This window comes from Palaemon carinicauda, chromosome 2, assembly GCF_036898095.1.
Source record: "Palaemon carinicauda isolate YSFRI2023 chromosome 2, ASM3689809v2, whole genome shotgun sequence".
Lineage (NCBI taxonomy): Eukaryota > Metazoa > Arthropoda > Malacostraca > Decapoda > Palaemonidae > Palaemon > Palaemon carinicauda.
The window spans coordinates 83272381-83280513 of NC_090726.1; the positions used below are offsets into that span (position 1 = coordinate 83272381).

General features: G+C 38.0%; 1 pseudogene; it reads left to right on the top strand.

Annotated features, from left to right (window-relative positions):
- The first annotated feature begins 1132 nt into the window (after positions 1 to 1132).
- On the top strand, positions 1133 to 7582 carry LOC137618171 (uncharacterized; annotated as a pseudogene).
- Positions 7583 to 8133: the final 551 nt, after the last annotated feature.

Sequence of the window (8133 nt, forward strand, 5' to 3'; positions counted from 1 at the left end):
AGCGGCATAACATTTACGTCAGTTGTTATGAAAATATATCGTATTTTTATTCCAAAGAAACTGGAGAGAAGGATTGACGAAAAGCTTAGACATGAACAGGAAGGATTTAGAAATGGGTAAAAGTTGCATTAACCAGGTTTTCATTTCAAGAAATATGTATAGTTATGCTTACAATATAGAAATCCACTTTGGATGGCATTTGTGGACTGAAAAATTCTTTGATAGTGTTTATAGGCAAATTTTGTGTAGAGTCTCGTGATATTATGGAATTCCTCTTAAATATGTGAATTTGGTTAAGTTTTTTATGAGCATAACAAGTGTAAACTTAATATTAATGGAGTCTTATCAAAGAAATCTCCAGTGAAAAACGGAATAGTCCATAAGAATGTTGTTTATTCTCCTCATGCATTTTGTAGTGCAGAGAACAGTCGGAGAGGTTGGAGAATGATTGGCCTGGATTGGTGATAGGAATTTTGCAGACTTAGAGTATGCTGATGATGCTGTCCTCGTTAGAAGAACACCAGAGAAATTGCACTGCTTTCTTACCAGCATTCATGAAATGTCACACAAGGTTTTTCCGAAGATAAATAAAAAAAAGACAGCGATGAAGAGAACGGAGTCTGCATTGGAAGATGAAATATCATTGGAAGGAAAAAGGATTAATGAGGTAGAATCTTGTAAGTATTTAGGAACTATGATTTCCAATTTATGGTCTTTAGAATGAAGAGCTTAGTGAGATATGGTAAAAAGCAAATAGACAAAGGCTAGGTTAAGTAAAATTTGGAAATCAAATCACCTGAAACTGAATTTAAAATCCGACTATATATCACCTCAGTAAGATCGGTGTTACTCTACGAATATAAGTTATTGTATAACAATGAAACAATCTTCAATAGCTTTAGTGGATTTAAGAACTGAAACCTCAGAAGGATATCGGGAGTTGAATAACAAGACAGGATTAGAAAGGAAACTATAAGAGAAATTATTCGAATGCCGTATGTGGATGAGATCTTGATGATCGTTTGGGCATGCTCTTCAAACTCGCCAAGAGAGATTAACCAACCAAACGTTAAGATGGGAGTCACAAGAAACTAGAATTGTCAGAACGCCCTGACCTACATGGCTGAGGACTATGAAGCACGAAGTAGGAGATAATGAATCGAGAAGTATTGAATTAAATGTTCAGAATAGAGACAACTGGCGAAATGTAACCGAGGCCCCTATCGTCAGTATGTGTAGAACAGGATGTTGATATATACAGTATATATATATATATATATATATATATATATATATATATATATATATATATATATATATATATATATATATATATATATATATATATACATATATATATATATATATATATATATATATATATATATATATGTATATATATATATATATATATATATATATATATATATATATATATATGTATATATATATATATATATATATATATATATATATATATATATATATATATATATATATATATATATATATATATATATTCAAGGACGTGCAGAAGGGGGTTGCTAGGGGTGCCCAAGCACCTACCCCTTTTGCTACTGTATTAATAGTGCCTTGTTGAGAGCTGCCTATGCCGCCTATCTGCGTCAATAATAATAATAATAATAATAATAATAATAATAATAATAATAATACATAAATACCTACATACATACATATACCAAGGCACTTCCACCAATTTTGGGGGGTAGCCGACATCAACCAAAGAAACAAAACAAAAAATGGGACCTCTAATCTCTACGTTCCTCCAGCCTAACAAGGGACTCAACCGAGTTCAGCTGGTACTGCTAGGGTGCCACAGCCCACCCTCCCACATTATCCACCACAGATGAAGCTTCATAATGCTGAATCCCCTACTGCTGCTACCTCCGCAGTCATCTAAGGCATCGGAGGCAGCAGCTGGGCCTACCGGAACTGCGTCACAATCGCTCGCCATTCATTCCTATTTCTAGCACGCTCTCTTGCCTCTCTCACATCTATCCTCCTATCACCCAGAGCTTTCTTCACTCCATCCATCCACCCAAACCTTGGCCTTCCTCTTGTACTTCTCCCATCAACTCTTCCATTCATCACCTTCTTTAGCAGACAGCCATTTTATATTCTCTAGACATGGCCATACCACCTCAACACATTCATATCCACTCTAGCTGCTAACTCATTTCTTACACCCGTTCTCACTCTCACCACTTCGTTCCTAACTCTATCTACTCGAGATACACCAGCCATACTCCTTAGACACTTCATCTCAAACACATTCAATTTCTGTCTCTCCGTCACTTTCATTCCCCACAACTCCGACCCATACATCACAGTTGGTACAATCACTTTCTCATATAGAACTCTTTTTACATTCATGCCCAACCCTCTATTTTTTACTACTCCTTTAACTGCCCCCAACACTTTGCAACCTTCATTCACTCTATGACGTACATCTGCTTCCACTCCACCATTTGCTGCAACAACAGACCCCAAGTACTTAAACTGATCCACTTCATCAAGTAACTCTCCATTCAATATGACATTCAACCTTGCACCACCTTCCCTTCTCGTACATCTCATAACCTTACTCTTACCCATATTAACTCTCAACTTCCTTCTCTCACACAGTCTTCCAAATTCTGTCACTAATCGGCCGAGCTTCTCATCTGTGTCTGCAACCAGTACAGTATCATCCGCAAACAACAACTGATTTACCTCCCATTCATGGTCATTCTCGTCTACCAGTTTTAATCCTCGTCCAAGCACTCGAGGATTCACGTCTCTCACCACTCCATCAACATACAAGTTAAACAACCACGGTGACATCACACATCCCTGTCTCAGCCCCACTCTCACCAGGAACTAATCACTCACTTCATTTCCTATCCTAACACATGCTTTACTACCTTTGTAGAAACTTTTCTCTGCTTGCAACAACTTTTCACTGCTTGCAACAACTTTCCATTAACTCCATATAACCTCATCACATTCCACATTGCTTCCCTATCAACTCTATCATACGCTTTCTCCAGATCCATAAACGCAACATACATCTCCTTACCTTTTGCTAAATATTTCTCGCATATCTGCCTTACTGTAAAAATCTGATTCACACAACCCCTACCTCTTCTAAAACCACCCTGTATTTCTAAGATAGCATTTTCTGTTTAATCCTTGATCCTATTAATCATTACTCTACCTTACACTTTTCCAACTACACTCAACAAACTAATACCTCTTGAATTACAACACTCATGCACATCTCCCTTACCCTTATGTAGTGGTACAATACATACACAAACCCAATCTACTGGTACCATTGACAACACAAAACACATATTAAACAATTTCACCAACCATTCAAGTACAGTCACACCCCCTTCCTTCAACATCTCAGCTCTCACACCATCCATACCAGATGCTTTTCCTATTCTCGTTTCATCTAGTGCTCTCCTCACTTCATATATTGTAATCTCTCTCTCATTTTCATCTCCCATCACTGGCACCTCAACACCTGCAACAGCAATTATATCTGCCTCCCTATTATCCTCAACATTCAGTAAACTTTCAAAATATTCCGCCCATCTTTTCCTTGCCTCCTCTCCTTTTAACAACCTCCTATTTCCATCTTTCACTGTCTCTTCATTTCTGGAGCCAGCCTTTCTTACTCTCTTCACTTCTTTTCAAAACTTCTTCTTATTCTCTTCATATGAATGACCCAATCCCTGACCCCACCTCAGGTCAGCTGCCCTCTTTGCCTCACGTACCTTGCGCTTTACTTCCACATTTTTCTCTTTATATTTTTTCATACTTCTCTACATTATTACTCTGCAGCCATTCTTCAAAAGCCCTTTTTTCTCTTTCACTTTTACCTTCACTCCTTCATTCCACCATTCACTGCCCTTCCTCATGCTGCCTCCAACAACCTTCTTGCCACACACATCACTTGCAATCCCAACAAAATTTTCTTTTACTAACTTCCACTCCTCTAAATTGCCAATTTCTCTTTCTTCCACTTCGTCATATGTCATTTTCAACCTTTCCTGATATTTACTTTTTACCCCCGGTTTTATTAGCTCTTCAACTCTCACTAGCTCCCTTTTACATTCACCTACTCTATTCCCCCACTCTTTTGCTACAACTAATTTTCCTTCCACCAAAAAATGATCAGATATACCGTTAGCCATGCCCCTAAACACGTGCACGTCTTTCAATCTTCCAAACATTCTTTTAGTTATCAACACATAATCCATTAATGCCCTTTCTACTACTCTTCCATTTGCCACTCTTACCCATGTATACTTATTTTTTTTTCTTTTTGAAAAAGCTATTACTTACCACCATCTCTTGCTCAACACACATATCCACCAGTCTCTCACCACTCTCATTTTATCCTGGTACGCCATACTTCCTAATGACACCTTTTACCTCTCCAGCGCCCACTCTAGCATTTAAATCACCCATGACAACTACATAATTCCTTCTACCCAGTCCTTCTACACACCTAGTTAATTCATTCCAGAACTTATTCCGCTCTTCTTCACTTTTCTCACTACCTGGCCCATACGCACTGACAAACGCCCAACATTCCCTACCCAACCTAACCCTTACCCACATTAACCTAGATGATATCTCCTTCCATTCTACTACTTTACCAGTCATCCATTCACTCAGCAATAAAGCTACAACCTCTCTCGTTCTTCCCCTTTCAATCCCAGACACTCTACCAGACATTTCACCAAACATCACTTCACTCTTTCCTTTTATCTTTGTCTCACACAAGGCCAATACATCCATCCTTCTATTCCTAAACACACTTCCAATTTCACCTCTCTCTCAATCGTACTACATCCACGCACATTCAAACACCCAAAAAACTAGAGTGCGGGGAGCAGTCACTCTCCCCCCCAGCTCCATCTCTTTGTTGCTGTCTCACAGGATGTAGATACAGGAGTGGGGGTTCCCAGCCCCCTCGTACCGTCCCTTGTAGTCGCCTCTTACGACACGCAGGGATAACGTTGGCGCTATTCTAATTTTTATATGCCCCCGCGGCCACAGGGGGCTAATAATAATAGTGCTACATCTGTTACTGAGGAACATCAATAACAATCCTTGGATGAGTACTACCGTGTGAGAGTATTTCATGTGTTTTTAGATACTATATCACAAGAGCTACAAAGAAGATAATAATAATGATAATAATAATAACAATAACAATATAATTATTATTATTATTTTTTTTTTATAATAATAATAATAATAATAATAATAATAATAATAATGATAATAATAATAATAATAATAATAATAATAATGAACAGGAGCTTGTAGAAATCAGTATGATATCTTGGCAACTCTGGGTCACCCAAGACCAGCTGACTATATATCTCATTGTCTGGTAACACTGGGGCCAAGGCAAGCTCAGCTGAGTGAAGTATCAGAAGCTGAAGATATGGAAGCAGACGACGAGCCAAATGAATTGGATAGTTTAGATAACCTAGAGCAACAAGTTGCTCCACAGGAGCCCCAGAGTAAAGCAAGAGCAGAAGTGCCCGAAGTTGAAGAGCCATTTTCCATGCTACCTGAATTACAGTATTCAAATGACCCTGCCCTTGTTGTTAATTATAAGATATGTATTGATGAGTCTTTCATTAGACTCTGCAATAATCATGGCCTATGTCAACTAGTAATTTCATATCCCAAGAATGTAGAGGGACGCTCGTTTCAGAAGAAATGGTATGAAAGGAACTCTTGGTTGGAGTATTCACCTCGGAAAGATGCCCTGTTCTGCTTCAGCTGTCGTCTGTTTTTGAGTGAGGAAAAGTACATGGGCAGAGTAGCTTGGAAATCAAAGGGCATATGCCGTTGGAGGACAGCTTTAGAGAAAATAAAGGAGCATGCTAGTTCAAAATATCATGATTGGTATGGTTCGATGGAAAGAGTTCCAAAGTCAAGCATTAGATATTGCTTTAGAAACAGCCAATCGGGATGTACAAGCTGTTAGAGACAAAGAGAAGCAGAGAAACAGAGAAATTTTATGTAGGTTGATCCCCATCACTCTATACTTGGCAAGATAAGGTTTTCCATTTAGGGGCGACCAAGAAAGTTCTATCAATGAAAATCGAGGAAATGTAGAAAAGTTTAGCAATTATGACAGTGTAGTTAAATCGCACCATGATATAGTTAAAGAAAAACAAGAAATACTGAAAAGACCCCAAGTGTCATTGCTTTCAAATAGGACTCAGAATAATCTGATCAAGGCTTTGGCTATTTCAGTTAGAAGAGTGATATTAGTAGAAATTCACAAGAGCAAGATCTTTTCCATCATCACGGGTGAAACATCAGATGTATCACATACAGAACAGGTCTCTTTTGTTGTGAGATATGTACATGACTTCAAATTAAAAGAACGTTTCATGCAAGTATTCAATGTGCAATCAACAACTGGTGAAGCACTTGAGAAAGAAGTGATCTCTATGCTTAATAAAAATAACCGAAACATAGATGATATGCGTGGACAAGGATATGATGGGGCAGCCAATTTGAAAGGAATATACAATGGATTACAGTCCAGACTAAGAAGACAGAACCCAAAGGCACTCTATGTACACTGCCATGCACACAGCCTAAATCTAGTATTAGTGGAAAGTGCAAAATTAAGTACTCAGTTTGTAACTTTTATCAGTTTGGTGGAGAAACTGTAGGTTTTTATTGCTAACTCTTCAAAACGGCATGCTGCTTTCACAGAGATCCAGAAAGCAATGTACCCAGAAGACCGCCCACCTGAACTTAAGAAGCTGTCAGACATAAGATGGGCTTGCAGAGAGTCAGCTCTTAGTATCACGAGGAAGGTCATTCCAGCTCTGAAGCAATTTTTTGAAGAGATAGAGCAAAAACTTCCTCCTGATGCATCAGCAGGGGATGCCTCAATATTGCTGCACAGAATTAACTTTTAATTTCTTGTTTGTCTTGAGATTTCCATCCCAGTTTTTCAAGAAAATGCTTATGCCTCTAATGCCCTACAACAAAAAGACTGATTTCGGCGCCTCCTACAGAACTGTGGATGGAGTCCTACAAAGTTTGAGAGATTTAAGAAATGATGAGAAGTTTCAGGAAATTTTTACAAATGTTAAAGAGAGACCTGAATCCATAACCATCGACCTCCTCTCTGGGATTCCTTGACAAGGCAGAAGAAGAAAAATGCCTGAAATATACAAATATAGTGCTACATCTGTTACTGAGGAACATCAATATCAATCCTTGGATGAGTACTACCGTGTGAGAGTATTTCATGTGTTTTTAGATACTATATCACATGAGCTACAAAGAAGATTTAAAGGTGGAGACAACACAACATGGGGTATCCTAAATGACTTTCATTGTATGACAGTCCAAGATAACTGGAAAGAACCTGTGCATGAAGAGGCATTCGAGTCATTGCAAAAAATATGCCAGGTTTATGAGTTAAAAGAAGTAGACAAGCTACGGTTGGAATTAAAGATCTTCTATTCCTCATTTCCTTGCCTGTCACAGAACACTGCAGCTACAATGCTCAACCTGGTGAAGAAAACAATGTCAGGAGATATTGCCACTTATGCTTGAACTCTTAACAATTTATGCCACTCTACCCATCACAAGTGCAACAGTGGAAAGGACCTTATCCAAACTCAAGCTGGTGAAGACAGAGATACGCAGCCTGTCCAGTGAGGAGCAGTTATCAAATTTGTTGCTAGCAGTTGAAAAGGATATCACAATCAACAACAGTGAGGTTATCAGCATATTCAAAGAAATGGCACACAGAAGGGTTCTCTTATAAATATGAAATGATAATACTGATTGATTTTCTTGCAGTCATTTATGTAAAAGTATTATATATAATTTTTCATTTGTTGAATTTCCTAGATCTATTGGTAGTCAGTACTGGAGATTTTATGTTCATGAAAAAATACATTAGCCCACTGGTACCTATGATATCAGTCATATTCATCTCTGTCTTGAATGGCTAGCTTAGATAAATTTGAAAGAATATTGAGCAAATACATATTCAGCCTAGTTCATTTTTATATGTTTGCCCTTTTTTCACTTGAGCATCTGCCCTGAAAAAGTTCTCTGCAC